The sequence below is a fragment of the Humulus lupulus genome, chromosome 8, assembly GCF_963169125.1.
Source record: "Humulus lupulus chromosome 8, drHumLupu1.1, whole genome shotgun sequence".
Lineage (NCBI taxonomy): Eukaryota > Viridiplantae > Streptophyta > Magnoliopsida > Rosales > Cannabaceae > Humulus > Humulus lupulus.
In genome coordinates this window covers 182,980,046-183,001,332 of record NC_084800.1, presented here as the reverse complement: position 1 = coordinate 183,001,332, position 21,287 = coordinate 182,980,046, and positions in this window count along the sequence as shown.

Here is a 21,287-nt window from a genome sequence, read left to right as displayed (position 1 = left end):
AAGTGTTTATCCAAAAACCATTTAACAATAAAGACTTGTAATTCATATCATAACTGATGATCATTTATAGATCAACCTAAATCTTGAGTGTTCATGAACTCCTGTTCTTGCTTATTAAATCTTTTGATTCATTCGTTAAGGTCTCTTAAAAGAATGAGGCTAATGACTTTTGTTTTGGAGATTTAATATCATGGATGGCTGGGAACATGTATCAACAATACGGAATCTAATTTTTCCTAACGGATCGTATATTAGTTCCCTTAAGGGTTAATTCTGGAACTGAATGATTTTGAGCTCAAATCTATAATTAGATTATAGATTAATTATTCACTAGTGAATTAATGATACTTAAGGAATAAGAAGTAAATTAGAAAGGTAAAATGGTAATTCTTCCATTCTAATTTATGAACTAATTAATTAGAGGGTTGAATTATTGTAAGATGGTTATACCAATGGACGACTTAAGAAAAGATTCTGTAAAAGTATATCTATAACATAAAGAGTGTAATTCTGAATTTATAGTGGAGTAATATCATAATTAATAAATTAACAATTATAATTAAAGAGTTTAATTATTTAGTTTATTTATTGGAGCTTAATGTTATAGGTCCATGGTCCTCGAAATGGCTAAAACAATCACTGACAAAGGTAAATACAAAAATGGGCAAAAAGGACTTATGTGATAAGTAAAATATTTTTCTATGTATCAAACATAATTATTGTTTAATTATGCGTGATGAATTAATTATTTGATTTAACAAAAATATAATTAATTTTGAATTAATTTATTTTTGGGATTTTTGGTATTTAAATAATAATAAAAATTGGGAAAAATCACATGTCATCATTGGCATGTGGTACACGTGTAGCACAGTGCACAGTCACTGTGCTACACGCATAAGAGACTGTAATCAGTTTCTAGGTTCCACAATTTTAGTTATTTAAATATTAAATAAATAATGGGATATTGTAATTTGATTAAAATATTATTATTTAAACAAAAATCTGATAACTGATTAGTTATTTTCAAATTGTTTAAAATAACTATGATTTTATTTTAATATATTGGATATATTAAATGTAGGATATCAGTTTTTCAGAACGTAACTTTTCAGGGATAGAAAAATATCTAGAAATCTCTCTCAGAGAAAGATAACAGTGATACAAACAAAAGTCACTATTCTTCACAAAACCTAGGTCCAAACTTTATCAGATCTCATGTGTTGAGAACATCTGATAAATTGTTTTTTGCCTATTGTTTGTATAGCGAGCCCACACTCGTTCTTTGTGTGCTGAGAACATTTTGGAAGATCTTGGTGTGAGATCTCAAGGATTTAGCCATACAAAAAGATAGCAGCAAGGAAGGACCTGAGGTAATTTTTCTATTCATGTCTTTGATTCAATATATATATATGCATGTGAAGAAGTAGATCTAGAAATCTTATGGGATTAAACTAACAATTTGATTGTTGTTCTACTGCGTATAATCTCTGATTTGATCAATAAAAACCAACAAAACAAAGGGTTGGAAATTGTTGCAAAATTTCTTGTGGGGAAAGTAATAATAACGACAAGATTGATCAAAGTCGATAGTTTTATTTTCAGCGTCTGGAAAGTACAATGGTCTTTCGAAGTGGAACCATCAAGAAGAAACATCTTTCTTTTCAGGTTCTCCCTTACTGCAGATCGGAAAAGAGTCATTGCTTGCTGGGTTACGATTAGCCAGGGACATGAATATAAAGGTACTTGACATCTACAGTGACTCTCAGCTGGTGGTAAATCAAGTCATGGGAGAGTACCAGGCCAGAGGTTTAAAGATGGTTGCTTATTTAAATAAAACAAAGGATCTACTGGGGCAGTTTGACAAGTACACCCTTCAGCAAGTACCTCGCGACCAGAATTCAAACGCTGATGCTTTGGCCAAGTTAGCAAGTGAGAAGGATGCTGATACTCTGAACATAGTGCCAATTGAACGGCTATCTGTGCCAAGCATCCAAGCAGAGGAGACCACTCTGGTGATCCAGGTGGCGGATACATGGATGGCACCATACATAGAGTATTTGACGCAAGGCGTGTTACCAACGGACATACACAAAACTTGGACCCTTCAGCAATGGGCTGCTAGGTATATCCTGGTCGATGGAATCTTGTACCGAAGGGAATACTCAATGCCACTCCTCAGATGCATTTCAAAAGAGAAGACCAAGGAATTGATGAAAGAGGTACACAAAGGCTTTTGCGGGGACTACGCCGGGGGGCAAAGCTTGTCAAAAAAGATCCTGAGGCAAGGGTATTTCTGGCCAACAATGAATGAAGACTCAATGGAATTTGTACGGAGGTGCAACAAGTGCCAGAGGATCTCCAAAATCCCGCGAGCAACCCCTAATGAACTGAAATAGATGCAAAGTCCGTGGCTGTTTGCAGTGTGGGGTATAGATTTAATCGGATCTTTGCCCATAGGAAAGGGCGGCATCAAGTATGATGTGGTTGCCGTCGATTACTTCACTAAATGGGATGAAGCCGAACCACTCGCAACCATAACTGTAACGCCCCAAACTCCAGGGACCGTTACGGTGTGCCTTGCAAACAGTGCTAAACTCGCTAACCGAGTCATTTGGCCAAATTCGTGAACTAAGTATGATTAGCAGTTTAGGGATTAAAAACTTTGGTTAAGATGTAATGTTTCACTAGAACGTTTAATATTTACATTGGGATCCCGAAAATATAATTTCAAAGTCTGTTACAGAAGATATTTACAACAGGCCGTTCTAAGCGGCAAAACAGGGTTTAACCCTAGTTCCACTTTAAACTTCGGCCGTGGCGGACGAGCAGCTGCATATGTACACATCATCACCTAAGCTCTCCAACTCAAGGATGGTCCAGCTTCCTCTTGCCTTTACCTGCACCACGTAGCACCCGTGAGCCGAAGCCCAGCAAGAAAACACCATATAACATGATATAATATAAACTGATAACATGATGTAATATCATCAGGTAACATGATATTGTAGGATCTTGGAATTTAAACCTAGATGCATGCTTCCTATTATTTTTCCAAACACATAATAGAAACATAGAATAACATGACATACATATGAACATTAGATTCCTAAATTAACATAAACACAATGATGTAGAAACTTACGAATACGCAGCGGAACTGGAACAACTCCTTCCTTCAATCTCTCTAACCCTTGATTCCTTTATGTAGCAGAGTATTATCAAGAGATTGAACTAGATCAGCAACATAGTCTTCCTCACCAAGCCTTTGATCAACCTAGAACTAGTGTGGGCTGGTTCTCAACACATGAGATAGAGATCTAGAAAAGAAGAAGAGAAAGTGGCTAAGAAAGGATTAGAGTGTCTAGGTTTTCACTTACCCAATGAATCAACTGAGACTAACTTCTGAAAACCCTAGATATCATATTTCTTATATAGACAACTTAATGGGCTTTATTTAAATTTAAATTTAAATTTTGAATTAATTAAAATAATAAACAAAAAGATAAAAGCCTTAGGCTCCCACAAATGGACTTGGGCCCAATACCTTTATTTTGAATTTAAATCCTAAATGGGCCTAAATTCAAAACCTTTTATTTATTTATTTTAATTAATTAATTAAATCCTTATTCAAATTAACTAATTATAATTTGAAACTTGATTTAATTTTATTTATTTATATTGACACAAATTTATCAATATTAATAAATTTACCCAAAGATTCTATTTTATTATCTAAATCTCATATCTCTATAAATTTTCCAAAAATTGACCTAGTCAACTTTAAAAAATCCTAATTGATAATTAAATCAATTAATTGAGACATTCTAGATGATTTACTCAAAGGTGATGCGGGGACCATGGATCCATGAAATCAAGAGCCAATAAGTTACCGTGAATTTATTTACGAATAGTTTCACTACCTTATTAATTCCTCGTGACTCCACTATAGACTTGGAATTGAACTCTTGAATTCATAGAACGTATTTTCCAAACCATAAATACGTTATCCATTGTTATAACCATTACAGTTAGTCAATCATCTATCGATGACTTACTAACAAGCTGGGTGAAAATTACCGTTTTATCCCTCATCAGTATTTTATCCTTAACTCCCACTAAGTTCCTTATAAATGATATTTCCGTGAACTTAATCATAGAAATGAGATCTCAATCATTTAACCTTTTGAACAAAGCAATTAAGGAAATCATCTTTTCACTTCTCATATAGAAGTTATAGATTTCATATCTATGAATAATACTCCCACTCAATTACATTACTAAATCTCCAAGATGTAAGTATGGGCTAGACCGTAGGGTAAGCTGGTAACGAACAAGTCAAATGATTTAAATAATATAATTAGCAGAATATTATCACTCAGAATTAAGATCGACTTAACCTATGGTCAACGTTGTGACATTGATTAGATTTGATAACAACGATACTTATTTATCAGTCAATAATCAATATCGGTCCTAGTCCGATGTAACCAAATACATCCGATCATATCTACTTGGTCAATGCCTTGGATAAAACATCACACTCCTAATGTGTAAGTAGATCATATCGTAGATTTCCTAATCAGTGAAAATCCAATGCACTGATCTAATCTAGGACTCGTTCTTTTGAACATATAATTACAACTATGATCCATTGTGACTTAGTCACTATAATTGTAACTATCCATATGCTCAGAATTTTATGAATGTTTGTATTAATTGAATAAACATGTAATAAAACAAGCGAACAATGCAATTGAATAAACAAAACGATTTCTACTTCTTTTATTGATAATAATAACGTGTTACATAAGAAATATGGTTTTATTAAGGGCATAAAACCCAACAGATATAATATCAACAGATAACATGATATAATATCAACAGATAACATGATGTAATATCATCAGGTAACATGATATAATATCAACAGATAACATGATATAATATCAACAGTAATTGTATTGGTTATTCAGGACCAACAGCTTAAGCAAATAGGTGACAATAGCCAAAAGTCATAGAAGTGGGTACAGCTCCCTCTAGCCATGAGACGATAGGGTCACCAGGGCTTAATTGATAAGTGGTTCCTTCATAAGCTTGATCAGGATAGGTGCATGGTGATAGGTCACCAACATAACCATCCTCCCGACTCTAGAGTCGTAACTAAGGACAGCGTCCCCCAACCATGTGACAAGCAGTCACCGGGGTCATATACCTTGGCTGAAATCATCTGGTCTTAGACCAGGCAAGCGCTTATAAGTTCTTCGACCCTAGGGTCGGTCTAGCATCAATGCCATAGACCCATTCAATGCATGATTCTCGACTTTAGAGTCGGTCCCTGACTAGTTAGTGCCATACACAAGCAAGTCATGCCACCAAACATATACCACATGTTCAATATCCATAAACAAGGTATTCAGCATGCTTACTAAATAGATACCAGTACAATTAGGACCATGTACAACCACAGAGGCTCAAGCTCTAAACAATATCATACCCAGTATACAAAGCATGTCCTAATCACATGTTTCTCGTGCATCACATGCATCATACTTAACAATCCAACATCCACCAGTAACAACCATGCATGTCACGTTCAATACTCAACCAACATGCATCAAGAACTGCCATGCATGTCATACTCAATAATAAACCAACATGCATCAATAATAGCCATGCATGTCACATATACACAGGGTGCAGTTTTCTTACCTCAAAGTCGAGCTAGAATGATTTAAAGAACGACCCTTGAGAACGATCAACTTTTAGTCATTTAGCGGTCACCTAGTCATAACCAAATATAAGATATCATCAATAAAAATGATCAGCATAAGTTCCCAAACCAATATCTAGCCTCCGGGACATCAATCCCCACTTAATCGGGTACTAGGTACAACCCCGAGGCCTAAGGCTTGAATCCCCAAGCTTAAAACACCATTTTGGGCTAAAATGACCTTAAGGGCCGCGGCCCTCCCCAGCTGCGCCGCGGCACGCCCTCAAACAAAGAGGGCCTCCCTGCCAGACGCCAAGGGCTGCGGCGCACCACAGCTGCGCCACGACGCTCAGCCCAAACCAGCAAAAAGACAGCACGCACCTGAATCTTTCCCCTGCGTTTTCCCTTAAAACCTGTCCCAAACCTCAATCTAACACCCAATTCAACCACCAAACATCCTCTACCACTCTCCCTCATCAAAACCCAAAGAAAACATCTCCCAAAACCACCTTGAATCCAAACTATCCCCAACAAGAACATAGGCTGAAAACCAAAAGGAAAACAGAGTATGGCCCAAACTCAGGTTCAATTTCTTACCTTAAACCGATTTGAATCCTTCCCAGTGGCTGAACTCAATCTATAATCCCCAAGCTTTAACTCCCTAGCTTGCTTCTCCACCTTGAGCTCAAAACTCCAAAGAAGAGATGGTGAGGGATGGTGTACGGGTTGAAGTTTAAAACCCCTGTTTTGGCTCTGTTATTTCTATAACCTTCTACAACCAACTAAAGGATAATATAAATCCTTCCAAATGACTAAAATACCCTTAAGTCATTAAAGGCTTCTAAAACCATTCCAAGGGTAAAACCGTCCTTTCCCGCCTATCTCGTTAATTATAATTAACGCTCTCCAATTCCCGCTATTTTCAATATTCCCAAATACCAATAAATCATATCCCATTACCCTTTAATCCCCGGTAATGCTCTAGTCATAAAAATGACCCCGAGACTCACCCCGAGCCCCGAACTTAAACCCGTTATGACTAGACCGAACACTTACATCTCATGATCGTCTCATGTCGAATAGCTCGAACCAATCCACCTTATAATGTGGCTATATTAATTAATCACAATCATGCACCCAAAATACACATTTACGCCCACAACGGCCAAATTACCAAAATACTCTTATAATTAACATATGAACCCATATGCATGCATTCACCATCATATAATAATATAATTCATGTAAACATGCATATAATCATTAAATACTATAATAAATCAATTATGGCCCTCCCGGCCTCCTAATCAAGGTCCTAAACCTTATTAGGAAATTTGGGGCATTACAATAACGACCAAGAAGGTGCTGGATTTTGTGGTTAAAAACATCGTTTGTCGCTATGGATTGCCAAGGAAAATCGTCTCAGATAATGGCACGCAGTTTGATAGTGATTTATTCACGGACTTTTGCGAACAGCATGGGATTATCAAGAGCTTTTCTTCAGTTGCTCATCCCCAAGAAAATGGACAAGTCGAAGCAGTCAATAAAATGCTAAAGGATACTCTGAAGAAAAGATTCGAAGAAGCTAAGGGGGCCTGGCCAGAACAATTGCCTGAAGTCCTTTGTTCGTACAGAACCTCCCACCAAACAGCAACAGGCCATACTCCATTCTCTTTGGCTTATGGGTATGAGGCTATGTTTCCTGTTTAGTTAGATCCACCCTCGCATCGCAGAATAATGTACGATCAAGGCTCTAACAGCCAACTATTGATGGAATCCTTGGACTTGATTGATGAGAAGCGTGAGCAAGCCCAACTCTGAGTAGCTGTGTACCAGCAAAAAGCCGCCCGGTATTTCAATTATAAAGTGCGTGAAAGAAAATTCAACGTCGGAGATCTAGTACTTCGAAGAGTTTTCCTAAACACCCGTGACTAGGCTGCTGGAGTACTCGGACCTAATTGGGAAGGGCCTTACCAGATTGAAGAAGTCCTCCATCCAGGCACCTACGAACTTGCTCGCTTAAATGGAGATCTTGTTCCTCGCCATTGGAATGGAGAACATCTACGCAAGTACTTTCAATGAACAATTCTTCTTAAAGAATTGGCTTGTATTAATTTTACTTTTTACAACTTATGAAAAAGGGTTGGTCATTTTATGTGACTAATCATTTATAAGTGTAAGATCTTATTGATCACTCGTACTGACACGTATTGTCCATTTAGTACGATAAATATAAGGGACTGTGCACAGCCAGTCATTCTTGCCAATTATTGTATTTATTACAAGTATTTGCTCATTACGTGTGTTGTTTTGCTGTATTATCGTTTTAATTCCTTTACTCCGAGCAGTAATGTTCGAACAGGTTTTGGTCAAGGAAAGTGACTAAGGACCTAAAGCTCCTCAATCACTTGGGGGGGCATATAAGGCATCTAGTAACCAAGGCATATCAAAAGGTATGTAAACACATGAGCAAAATAAGTTAAAGCATGATAGGTTACTTAGAGTATTTTTCAAAAATTTGTATTTTGTTAAATCAAACCAAAGTACTATGCTAAGTTCGGTCATATGAACAGTTGTTATAATAAAATGCAAATATTATAATATCTTAAGGAAACCTTTTACATCGCGAGCAGTTACTACTCGGATGTAATTGTTCAATTAAAAGTAAAAGCTGCCCATGCAGCAATAAAATTTTAACTAGAAAATTAAAGTGTCTTTACATCACGACCCGTAAGTCGTGTAGTCAAAAGATTAAAAGATAGAAAGGAAAAAATTAAGAGGCTGGAGGGTCTTAAGGAGCATCCTGGTCAACAGCTGCGCCAGCTTCATTGTCTACACCATCTATCCCAGTTGCCAGGGGGATCTCTGGGGAAGCAAGAACTTTAGCCCTCTCTTCCTCCTCCAGGCGAATGGCACACTGGGACATTAGAGTCCGCCTTAAGTGATCTGACAGGTAGCTGAAGTCGACCTTCCGGTTGTGCTTCCAAAACTCATAGAAGCAAAGATGGGTGGCTTCCTTGTACTTCTCCAAGTTCTTGGCTTCAAGTTCCTCAAGGTCCTTCATGCACTTTTCCAGCTCCTTCGTCTCCTGCCTGCTCGCAATCAAATCGAGCTCGAGCTGTTTGGATCGTTGGTAGTTAAGTTTGGCGCTTTCCCTAAATTTTTATTTGTCTTCATTGGATTTCTTCAGGGCGTCTTGACTCTCCAGCATCTCCTCGGTCAAAGTGGATTTTTGCTCAAGCAGTTCCTCATTTTGTTTGGACAGCTCCGCACTTTTCTCAAGCAGCTCGCAGTTCTGCTTGGTTAGCTCATTGTTCTTCTCGAGCAGGTCGGCATTTTTCCCTTCAAGCGCTTTCATAGCCTCAGCAAGCTTGGTGTCAAAGTTTTTGGTCTGGGACACCATTTCACCCGCACGACGCCAGCCAGCAATCATGGTCAGCAATCCCTACAATCAGATGAAAAGAGTAAGGCAATGGAAGAAATCAAAAGCAAATTATTCAACATCAGAAAGTAACTTACGCTGACTATCTCATTCAGCCCTCGATTGAGTATTTGGCCGGTCTCCATGGAGATGGTGTCGTCAATGGCCTCTTGGCTGCATTTGTGCTTGGAGAGCTTGTATATTCTCTCCCTAGCTGAGCTAACCACGGAGTTGGACAAGGAGCCTTCAGGCTGAGTAGGCTGATTGCGGTGTGTTCGACTAGTAGGGCCCTGAGGAGTAGGGTTGTAATACCCCAATTTGCTAATAAGGTTTAGGACCTTGATTAACGTGCTTGGAGGGCAATAAGTGAATTAACATGTTAATATATGAATTTAAATGAATATGTGATTAGAATGCATGTTTAGGTGGAATAAATATGCATGCGGGTCCCGTTTGCTTGTTAGGGGTAAATTGGTAATTTTAGCCCGCTGAGGGCATAAATGTAATAATTAAGTTATATGATTAATACCACGTGTGAGTGGTGATATTATTGTGATGCACGTGCCGAGACGATCCTAGGGAGATAATTAGTTTAAAAGTCACAACGGGATTAAATACCTGGCTCGGGAGGAGTCTAGGGGTATTTTGGGAATTTTATAATTTGAGTTTGTGAGTTAATGGTTAATGGTAATTGAGTAACTTGAGTGACCATTGGTGACCATTAGGAGTTACAGATTTTAGATGAAAAATGGTAGATTTGTAGGAAAGGTGAAATGGCAAAAATGCCCTTGAGGTTTAGTTAGGAAAGGAATTATATGGAGGGGTGAAGTAGTCTTTTGGCAAGGTATAGGAACCTTCAGCTGAGGGAAATGAATATTTACGATACTTTATGCTAAGTGTGACTGAAGATAAGTTTTGGAAGGCTAGAGGAATCAAGAAGGAAAAGGAAAACTAAGAACCTAGAAGGCAAAGTAGAAGAGGAAGTGAGCTGAGTTCTTTGAGGCTAGTGAAGAGCTTAAGGGTGTAAAATCAAACTCAGGCCAAAGATTATTCAGAAGTAAGAATTTATCCCTTGTTTTGCTAAGTTTTAAGCTTGATTTTAGAAATTAAGAATGAAAATTAAAAGATAGTTATGGCTGGTTTTGCATGAGAATTCAACTTGATAATCAAGAGGAATTGGTTTAAAGCTAGGATTGGAGGGAGTTCAAGCTGAGTTCTTGATTGAGGTAAGAGTTTTAAACATCTTTGAATTTTCGTATTTGATGTGGTTTAAGAATTTGGAAGCATGGTTTAAGTTTTTCAAGCTTTGGTTTAAGATTTTGGCCTACTGGTTTAAGTTTCTGAAGTTTGAAACCAAAGTATGGATTTTGGGTGTGATTGTGTGTTTGACCTTGTAACGCCCTACTTCCTTAAAGCCGTTACTAAGTGAGTTTAAAATCGTGCTTTCAACTCGCTAATTGAGGTTTTAAGTCAAACCGTGTAGCTAAGCCACAATCAAAAGGAAAACATTGGAGAAAGTAGTTTTTATAGCAAATCATAAAAGTTTACACCTAGGATCCCAAAACATAGTTTAGAAAATATTTACAACACAAAACTGATCTGAGTCGACAAATGACAAAATTAAGTTCATTTACAAGCATCTCCCAAAATCCCCCAGCTGTGGCAGCCAGGCTGGCCGGACATGTACACGCCGCTTCACACCAGCTGTACTCATGGTTGGTTGATCTTCTCTTTACTCTTACCTGCACCACAGAGCATCTGTGAGCCGAAACCCAGCAAGAAAACCCATAACAGATAACATATGCAATACACAAGTTAAACAAATAAACAGGCCACCAATGGCTAAACACATACGGCCTAGCCGTCCCAGGCGTTTACCAAGCCCTGGGTTCGCGGACCACGCCGTTCTCGGTCTACACCGTTCCCGGCCCTCGCCGATCACACATATAATATCAAACATGATATACCAACAAGTACAAAATTCAAGCATAAACAGATAAAGAGCTACGCTCTGCAATTCTAACATATAGGGCTCGGCCCTGCATATCATTTCCATTCAGCACACTGGGCTCAGCCCTGCACACAAGCTCTATGAAAACATGGGTTTTCTTACCTGAGTTCCGAGCTTCCTGAGCACCGATGCCCCGAGCACAGTCCGCTAACGTGAGCCTCACCGAAATCCTAGTCACAACACATAACAATATCCGTCCATCAAATTCTAACCCAATAAATAACTCCGAGCCATAATCCCTAACCTCCAGGACCTTGAATTCCATCAATCCGGATGATAAAATCCATCCTGAGCCTTACCCCTTGAGTTCCCAAGCCTAAAATACCATTAAAACCCAATATGACACTAAGGGCCGTGACCCCACCCACTAGAGCCACGACTAGCCTCAAAACAGAGGCTAGCTCTTCACTGACCCCCACACGGGCCGCGGCGCGCCCAGCAAGCGCCGCGGCGCGCATGAATTCTCTCGGCCTTCCATGGCCGCGCGCGCACGCGGGCCGCGGCGCACCCCTCCTAGGGCCACGGCGCTCCACAGCGAACCCAGATTTCTACACCAGTTTTCTATCCTTTCTTCAAGCCAATTCCCACCAAAACCAAACTAACAATCCTAGTTAATAACACCATCATTCCAGCTCAATTTCAACACCAAAACCCAACAAAAATCTACTCCAAAATACAACTAGAACACCCAAAAACAGCCTAGATTCTACCCACATGCAAAGCTTGCAAAACACAGCTGAAACTTGAACATAACTTCCATGGAAAAGCTTACCTCTTGCTGAATTTAAACCCCTGATGTTGAACCTTAATCCTCAAGCCTTAAGCTTCTAAGTTAACATAGCTGAATCCCTTGCTTATGCTAGCTTGCACCAAGAATTCCCTTTGAGTTTCTTCTTGAGTTTTGCCTTAGAGAGTGAGAGAGAGAAAAGGCAAAAGCTATCTTCAGTTCTAGGAAAGTGTGGGTCGGTTTCTCAAGGTTTCTAAACAGTTTCCCCCTTTTTGTTTTATTTAACTTAAGTCTAAAGGGTTACCTCAAGGCTCGGGGTACCAAAACGTCCCCGAGGGCAAAAAATGGTAAATTCCCCAAATATTCCCGCCTAGACATTCTATCCTCAAATATATCTCCAAATACTTATTTTCATGTCCCAATAATCCCATAACTCATCTAATACCCGAATTACCCCTCGACTCGCCCCGAGTCCAAATCTCAACCCCGTTGTGACTCTCTGGCTAACCGCTCCCCAGGACTGTCTCGGATCGTGCTGTACAGACATATCACACATATACAACATACATCTCATTTATCACATTTATGCCCCTAATATCCAGACGGGGCCCACATGCACATTTAACTCAATTAAACATGCATCATAATCATATATACACATAAATTCACATATAAGCATATTAAACCACTTATTGCCCTCCAGGCACACTAATCAAGGCCCTAAGCCTGATTAGCAAATTCGGGTCGTTACAGACCTTGTTCCTGGTGTTTATAGGTTGTTAGATGGTTTATTTGGGGTTTTAAATTGATTTTAGGGTTTAGGTTTGTGTTTGGGTTGGATTGGAGGTGTTTTGGCTCGGGGAAAATGCAGGGGAAAACCCAAAATTCTGGGTTCGCGAAGGGGCGCCGCGGCCCTGTTCTTTGGCGCCGCGACGCAAGGCTGCATCAGGAGCTGGGGAACTTTCTGGGCGCCACGGCCCTTGAAGGGTAGTGCCGTGGCGCTAGGCTATTTTATGGGCAGTGAAATTTTGTAATTTTGGGTATTTGTCCAGGGGGCTCTGGGGATGTTTCCATTGTATTGTTTTGGGAAATTGGAGGTCCCGAGAGTGTGGGATTGGTCCCGGGAAATGGTTTTTGGATTGATTAGTATTAAAGAGTGTTTTACATGTGTTGTGACTAGGTTTTCGAAGAGGCTCGGGTTAGAGGACCGTGCTCGTGACTTTGGTGAATTGTGAAGTTCGGGATACAGGTAAGAAAACTGTAGTACCCGTAGAGCAGGGCATGGGCCCATAGTATTGTTGCAGGGCACAGCCCTAGATTGATTTACATGTTAGGGTGTAGCCCTTAATTGAATTATTATATGCTTGAATGCTGTTTGAGTTATGCTATATGTGAGTATAGTAGAATGAACGGCAAGGAGCCGAGAACGGCGAAGGGCCGAGAACAGTAGTGGGGCCGGGAATAACACTTGGCAAATGGAGTGCTTATTTTTAGGGTGAGACCCCAATGGATACATGGGATATCCTTACGGTGAGGACCGAGATCCCAGGCTTTGGTAACGCTTCTGGGACGACATGGCCGTATTTGTTTAGTCTGATGGATTATCTGATATGTTGATTATATAATATGCGTATGTTATGTGCTGTATGAGTTTTCTTGCTGGGCTTCGGCTCACGGGTGCTCTGTGTTGCAGGTAAGGGCAAAGAAAAAGTCAACCATCCATGAGTACAGAGAGCATGAAGCGGCGCGTACATGTTTGGCCTGCCCGAATACTTTGGTTGGGGGCATTTTGAGAAATGGCTGTATTAAACTGTGATTTTGATGGTTAATTATCTGTAAATCTATTTTGAGTTGTAAATATTTTATAAACCATATTTTGGGATCCCAAATGTAAGACACTTGGAATTTTCAATGAAATAGAGTATTTTCAAAGATTACAGCCTTGACTTTTGTTCAAACACACTTTTGTTCTAAAAACCTCGTTTAGCAAGTTAATTGCACATTTTTAACTCACTTCGTAACGACTCTAAGGTAGTAGGGCATTACAAGGGTGTTGATCGACAGGTGTTGGAGGAGTGGAATACTGGTCGACCGGAGGCGTTGAGGCCGGCTGCTCGAGTGGAGATGGAGGTGGCGCGTTTTCCTTCAAAGGAACGATGGTTGGAGGGTCCTCAGTTTGGGCCTTCTTTGAGGCGGTTGTGCTGCTCTCCCCCTGAGTCCTCTTACTGTCTTTCTCACTGCTTGAGGAAGCAACGACAACCTTGTAATGTTCGAATACGTCTTCAGACGACATATCTGCACAAGAAGAAACAATACAAGCAGTGAGACAAGATATATAGATGGAACTAAAAATGAAAGTAAAGAGATTATAAGTGAAGTACCCGTGCTACAAATACTGGTCTCTACATTACTTACTGAACTACTTACTGCCTGGAAGAAATCTGAACTTAAGTTTGGAGTATACTTAAAGTTTTCGTCCCCATCAAATAAGTGACAGGGAATTGGAAAACTATCTAAGAATGAGAAAACAATACCGTTCTCATCTGAAGACTCGTCGATGGGAGTGGGAGGTTTGGTGGCTTTCTTTTTTCCCTTTCCTAGTGGGGCAGGGGGAGCGGTAGCTCGCGGGATGCTGAAGGGTTCCCTGATTGTCACTTCAGTCGTCCTCCTCCTTTGAGTTTGTGACACGTTTGGGTGCTACTCAGGAATATCCTCGCCAGTGGAACTTCCCGCTGTTGACTCCCTCACATCCTAGTGAGGTGCCAAAAGCCCGACCAGCCTAAGGTTAGCCTTTGTAACCAAATGCTTGACGCTCTTCTCCACATCAGTCATACTGGCCAAGATGGCTGATCGGATTTCCATGTCGGGTGTGGGAGCCGGTCGCAGCCATGGGCCTGAAAGGCGCTAAAAATCTAAGGAAACTGCAGGAATAATTAAAGAAAAATAAACAACCAGGAGTGTTGAAGTATCACCTCCTTGGGTGAAGGTTAGGTTGTTGGCAACCATGTCCGTAGTCAGGAAGTACTCAAGGTGGTACCTCCCCACATTGGAAATAAAGGTTGTGTCACTCAGGAAAGTACGGGACGTTTCGTGGTGTCAGAAGTGGAAGAACCCTGTGTTTTCCTGGTTGGGGTTGGATTTTAGGTCGAACTGATAGTTGACCTCGTGTGGTGTGGGGACAGACCATTTCTTATGGCTATTAAGGATATAGAGTGCCGAAAGCATTCTATATCCATTAGGGGTTATTTGAAAAGGAGCGACCCCAAAATAATTGGCCACTCCTTGGAAGAAAGGATGAAGAGGTAGGATCACTCCTGCCTCGATGTGATACCTCGACCAGGCACTGAAGGCGCCTCCAGGCAAATTCGCCCGTTGGTCTTTGGTGGGTTGGACGTACCATTCAACAGTTTTGCATGGCATCTCAAACAGTAGAAAGATTCTGGAAACTTACTTGGATGAAAGTTAGAGTATGAGCACGAATGTTTCCAGTGTCTGAGCAAAAATTCTTTAAATCAGCAGTGAACACTTCAAGGTTTTCTGAGTTTCCTAAGCTCTAAAGATTGAGGTTCTTTAAGGTCTTGAAGAAGAGAAGGTGAGTGAATGGTAAAAAGTAAGAATGTGATCTGGGGGTATTATTTATAGTGATCGTGGCGCCGTAAAAGAGGTAATCATGAAATTACTTAGCATGGGGAAGTGCAATAGCCGTCAGATAATTTTTTGGGAAACCAAAAAGACTTGATTAGACATGATTGATCACTTTTTTTGAGAAAGCATGGGCGACTCTGACAGATTTGGTAGGGTAAGCGAAGAGTCAGTTTCTTAAGTTTACTTTATGCTGGTTGCAGTAAAGTAAACTTGGGGAGCAAATGTTTACCCAAAAATGGCTGCCTATGACGTGGCAGGTATTTCTCACACGTGGATGACACGTGGCAGAATTGAAATAAGGCGGTGCTGTTCGGTTATCGACCAGATACACATTGCTTCATCAAGCCTGACTATTAGGAACGACCAGGCTGGTCGTATGATTCAGTTTACTCCGTTATAAGATTGTGATCTTGTAATAATTACATTTATTATTTCATCTTTATTACCTTGATGCACGGATATTAAGGAGAGTTAAGGCCTAATGGCCCATGTAACTCCCCTTGAGCCTATAAATATGCATGAAATAGCTCAAGGATGGGACTTTTTTGGATCTTTTGAATCTCTTTCCTGAGTATTGAGAGAGAGAGAGAGCCTATAATGCGATTATCCATCATCATGTTGTAATTCTCCCTAGGTTTGTGAAACTCAAAGAACCCTAGTTCTTTGATCACAACATTGGAGCTCAATATTAATAATAGCACTAAGTGGACGTAGGTCATTACCATTCATTGGGGCCGAACCACTATAAATTGTTGGTGTTCCTTCTTTACCATTATGTTATACCCAAAAATTGGAGATCAATGACGTGGCAATAGAGGTGACAAATGGCAGTACATGGTCCGTAAAAGACACATTAAATAGTCAATAAATACATTGACTCCTCAGAGTTGTGATAAAGGACCCGATAGACTGACGAAGAATTTGGACTGCTTGAAAGATGTCATAACCAAGCCAAGTGCACCTTGGTCCGAGGAAAGCTAAGGAAAGTGCATCCTAGGAGGCTAAGGAGAATGCATCCTAGGAGAGCTAAGGAGAGTGCATCCTAGGAGAGCTAAGGAGAGTGTATCCGATGAGAACTCAAGAGAGTGGTCCTATGAGACCCCAAGAGAGTGGTCCTAGGAGACCCTAAGGGAGTGGTCCTAGGAGACCCCAAGAGAGTGGTCCTAGGAGACCCCAAGGATTTGGTCCGAGGAGAAACATGGCATGCTAGAGGAGAGTGCCATGTTAGAGGAGAGAAGTGCATGTCCTACCACCATGCATGTCCGACCAACAAATGTATGTCCTACCACCATGCACATGTCCGACCAGCACTTGCATGGGTGGTCAGTAGGAGGTGGATCAACTAGCAAGAGGAGGACTAAGTCAAGATTCCCATAAACAACTTCAACAAGATATGCGGGAATCTCTCATTCTTCCCACAAATGGGGGGTTTGTTACATTTTGAATTTTGAATGTTTCTTTGTAATTTAAATGTAATAAATATAATAAAATATCCCGGTTCTAGGGGATACCGTATGTATGACCCTAAGCCTATAAATAGAAGGCTTATGGGATGAGAGAGGGGCTTCTTCTGCTTCTTCTTTCTAGAGAGAGAAAATTTGGGTCTGAGTATTCTAGAGAGAGAAATTTGGGTCTGAGTATTCTAGAGAGAGAAAGGGCTGGCATTTGAGAGAATTCTTGTATTTTCGCAATCTGTACTGAAGAAACTCAGTTGGCTCAGTCCATCTGATCTTGAGTACATAAAAATCTTGTGTGTTCTTTATTTTGTTTATTATACCGTCTGTGTTATTTAAATTCTCTTGAAGGTTTGTCGTATTTAACGTTCTCACGTCGTTGGCTAAAAACACAGTCAACACATTAGATTAAACTCTTAATTGTCATTTCTTTTCCTGTCGTATTTTTGACTTCGTGTCGTTGACCAAATCGAGGGTCAACACCTATTTATCATTTATTATCCGAAATAGCAGGAATATATTCTATTTTGTTATCAAATCATATCTCAATGTAAATGAGAATATTATGTATTAAATGTATAGCATATTTATTCCCCTATAAATATCAGGGATAATGGACAGGGAAGGGGACTGCATTTGTGTATTACTAAAACTTTGCAGAAATTGTGAGAGAAAAATAATAATACTGTCTCGTGGACTAGGTGGATTTAACCACTGAAACACGTAAAAGTTGTATGTGTAGAAAATAATTCTTATTATTTCCACAACTCATCCTAGCAAATTAATTGGGAAATTTCATGTTATATGCATAATAACTTAGTGAAATTTTTTAATATGCCACCATAAGTTACTATCCCAAATATATGACAATTTCAATTTTTTAGACAAAAATACCCCTAACATTCAAATACTCATTTTCTCTCTCAATCCAAACTTTATCTCTCTAACATCTCTTATCCTCTCACTCTCTCTAACATTCTAATCTTGTACATCTCGAAAAAATACCAAAATTAAAAAAAAAAAAAATCTAAAACCGACATTTGAGTGAAAAAATATGAATCTCTAAAGTTTTCGTCAAATTTCAATGCAGAGCATTGAAATTGCATTGAAAAAGCATCGTTTTGGATAAAAATCAAGTTTTCATGATTACATCGAAACAGCATCGATGTACCATCGATTTTGCATCGAAAAGTCATCGTTTTGGCCAAAAAAACAAGTTTTTATGATTGTGTCACAAGAGCATTGAAACACCATTGATTTTGCATCGAAATTGCATCGAAACACAATCAAAATCGATGGTGCATCAATGGTGTTTCGATGCAAAATCGATGGTTCATCGATGCTGTTACGATGCAATCATGAAAACTTGATTTTTGATCAAAACGATGCTTTTTCAATGCAAAATCGATGGTGTTTCGATGCTCTTTCGATGTAATCATAAACACTTATTTTTTTGGCCAAAACGATATTTTTTTCGATGTAAAATCAATGGTGTTTCGATGCAAAATCGATGGTACATCGATGATGTTTCGATGCAAAATCGATGGTGTTTCGATGCAAAATCAATGGTGCATCGATGATGTTTCGATGCAAAATCGATGATATTTCGATATTGTTGTGATGCAATCATGAAAACTTGTTTTTTGGCCACAACGATGACTTTTTTTATGCAAAATCGATGGTGTTTCGATGCCAAATCGATGGTATTTCGATGCAAAATCGATGGTGCATCGATAATGTTTCAATGCAATCATGAAAACTTGATTTTGTCCAATACGATGCTTTTTCGATGCTCTGCACTGAAATTTGACGAAAACTTTGGAGATTTATATTTTTTCACTCAAATGTTGATTTCAGATTATTTTTTTTAATTTTGTTATTTTTTCGAGATCTACAATATTAGAATGTTAGAGAGAGTGAGAGAATAAGAGATGTTAGAGAGAGAAAATTTGGATTGAGAGAGAAAATGAGTATTTGAATATTAGGGGTATTTTTGTCTAAAAAATTGAAATTGTCATATATTTTGGATAATAACTTATGTTGACATATTAAAAAATTTCATTAAGTTATTATGCATATAACATGAAATTTCACAATTCATTTGGTAATTTCATTCTAATTTATTTATCCTGCTAACATATATTTCTACATTTAACTTCTGTCTTATTTGCCCTTTCAAATAAACCTATAAATTCAAATTATTTCTCAGATAAAACCTCAAATATTATTTAAAGTTTATTAGTTTTACATTTACAAATACTATAGATTGATTTGATTTTCTATATGAAATTAGCATCCAGTACAGATTTAATTGACCATGTCGTATAATTTGCAACCATTAGACATCCATACTTAATATGTGAATATTATCCAAATATTTCTGTATTATTAATCAAACTATATCATAAATATTTTACAAACCACACGTACAATTACAAAACAAACCATTAATATAGATATAATGATCTCACACATGCAAGCAAGCGGCTTAAATTTCACAGGAACATCAGCTTCGAAAGTGAACCAATATAAAGCAAACGATATCAATCCTTAATTATTAACCATTTTGATGAAGACCATGAGCATGAGATGTGGACGGACCAGTATTCTCAGGTTGAGCATGAATATCCACGTCTTCGTCGATTGTGACGGTCACGGTTTCCTCGCCGCAAGGGCCTTTAGTAGTAGTGATTGTCTCATGAAGGTGCTCGTGCTCGTCGACACAGAGAGGTGCGGGTGGAAGCACCCGCCTCTTCTGTGCCAAACAGAATAGACCGAACGCCAGGAAGGCTAGGAAGAAAACACCGCCCAGCGACACAAACACTGCTATATATACCGTATGGGTGTTGTCTGGGGTCGGCGGCACCTCCGGCGGTTTTGTACAATTGTAGTATGGATATGCACACGGAGGAGGCGGCACCACCGGTGGTTGTGTACAATTGTAGTATGGATATGCACACGGAGGAGGTGGTGGCGGTACCACCGGCGGTTTTGTACAATTGTTGTAGTAAGAGCATATTGGAGGTGGAAGGGTCATATTGTAGCATGGCAGTGGAGGTGGCGGTGGCGGTGGCGGAGGTGGTAGTGGCTTGGTCATGTTGCATCCCGGAGGTGGTGGGGGAGGTGGAGCATAGTATGTGTTAACCATAATTATCTACTATGGAATATATAGTTATAACAAAAGTGAGGATTTAGGACAGTACTTGCTACTCAATGAGGTAGTGATATGTAAGAGTGTTTCCGTAGTTATTTATAGAAGTACTATACATCTATATTAACTAGTTATGGCAAGTACTAGAAGAGCAAATTAGTTGGGAAGAGTAAGTTAGTTGGGAAGATCAACCTGGCTAGCTATAGCTAAGAATATATATTGTATATATAACAACGTGTGCATAAAATTTCTGACTATTGCAAGTTGCAAATTAAGAACATAATTTAACGGTCGGATAAGTATGTACATCATATACGTACATACCTATTCTTTCTTTTATATACTACCAATTTGCAACATCTCTTTCTTTAGTTATAATAATAATAATATTAGTTCTCATTTAGTATCAGCAAAAAAAGAAATAAATTCTCTGTAAACAAAAGATAAAGAAGATTATACAGACAAAGGATTTAAATCCATTCATGTACTGAATGTTAATTAATTCTCGACCAAGTCTAATTCATATTACCTGGTGAAAGTGTTATCTTATCTTAGCTTACAAGTCATACACATAGAGAGAGATGAATAGACATTAATGTTTTTCAGAAAGAAAAGAAATTCAAGTGGGGCAACAGATGGTTTTCTTCTTTAAAATTAACTAATAATTCTGATTTGTCCAATATATAAAGAGAATTGCTAGGAGGCGCCGATAGTACCTAACACTACAAGAAGATGCATATCTTTATTGGTTTAATAAATCATTCCAATATCAAATGCCACATATTTGAATTTAATAAGTATTATGAGATATCTCTAATTAACTATGGGGTGCCAACTCATGTGATGTTAGACACTTTAAGGTGCCAAATAATAATACTCGTATATAAATAATAGATTTATGATGATTCTATTAGTACCCACTTTTTTTCTCCCCTACCCATTTTCTAATTACATCTTTCATCAAATTTTAAAATTGTAAAAAATATCTTCTACACCCCCTTTTATAAAATAAGTTTAAAAAACAAAATCTTTCTACACCTTTGCTTTATTAAAATAATAATTTTTTTTTGATTTAATAGAAAAATCAATTACAATTTTTTTTTTTAAACACAAGTTTAGAATAAATAATATTTAAAAAAAAACTTATTTCATAAAAAAGTACTAA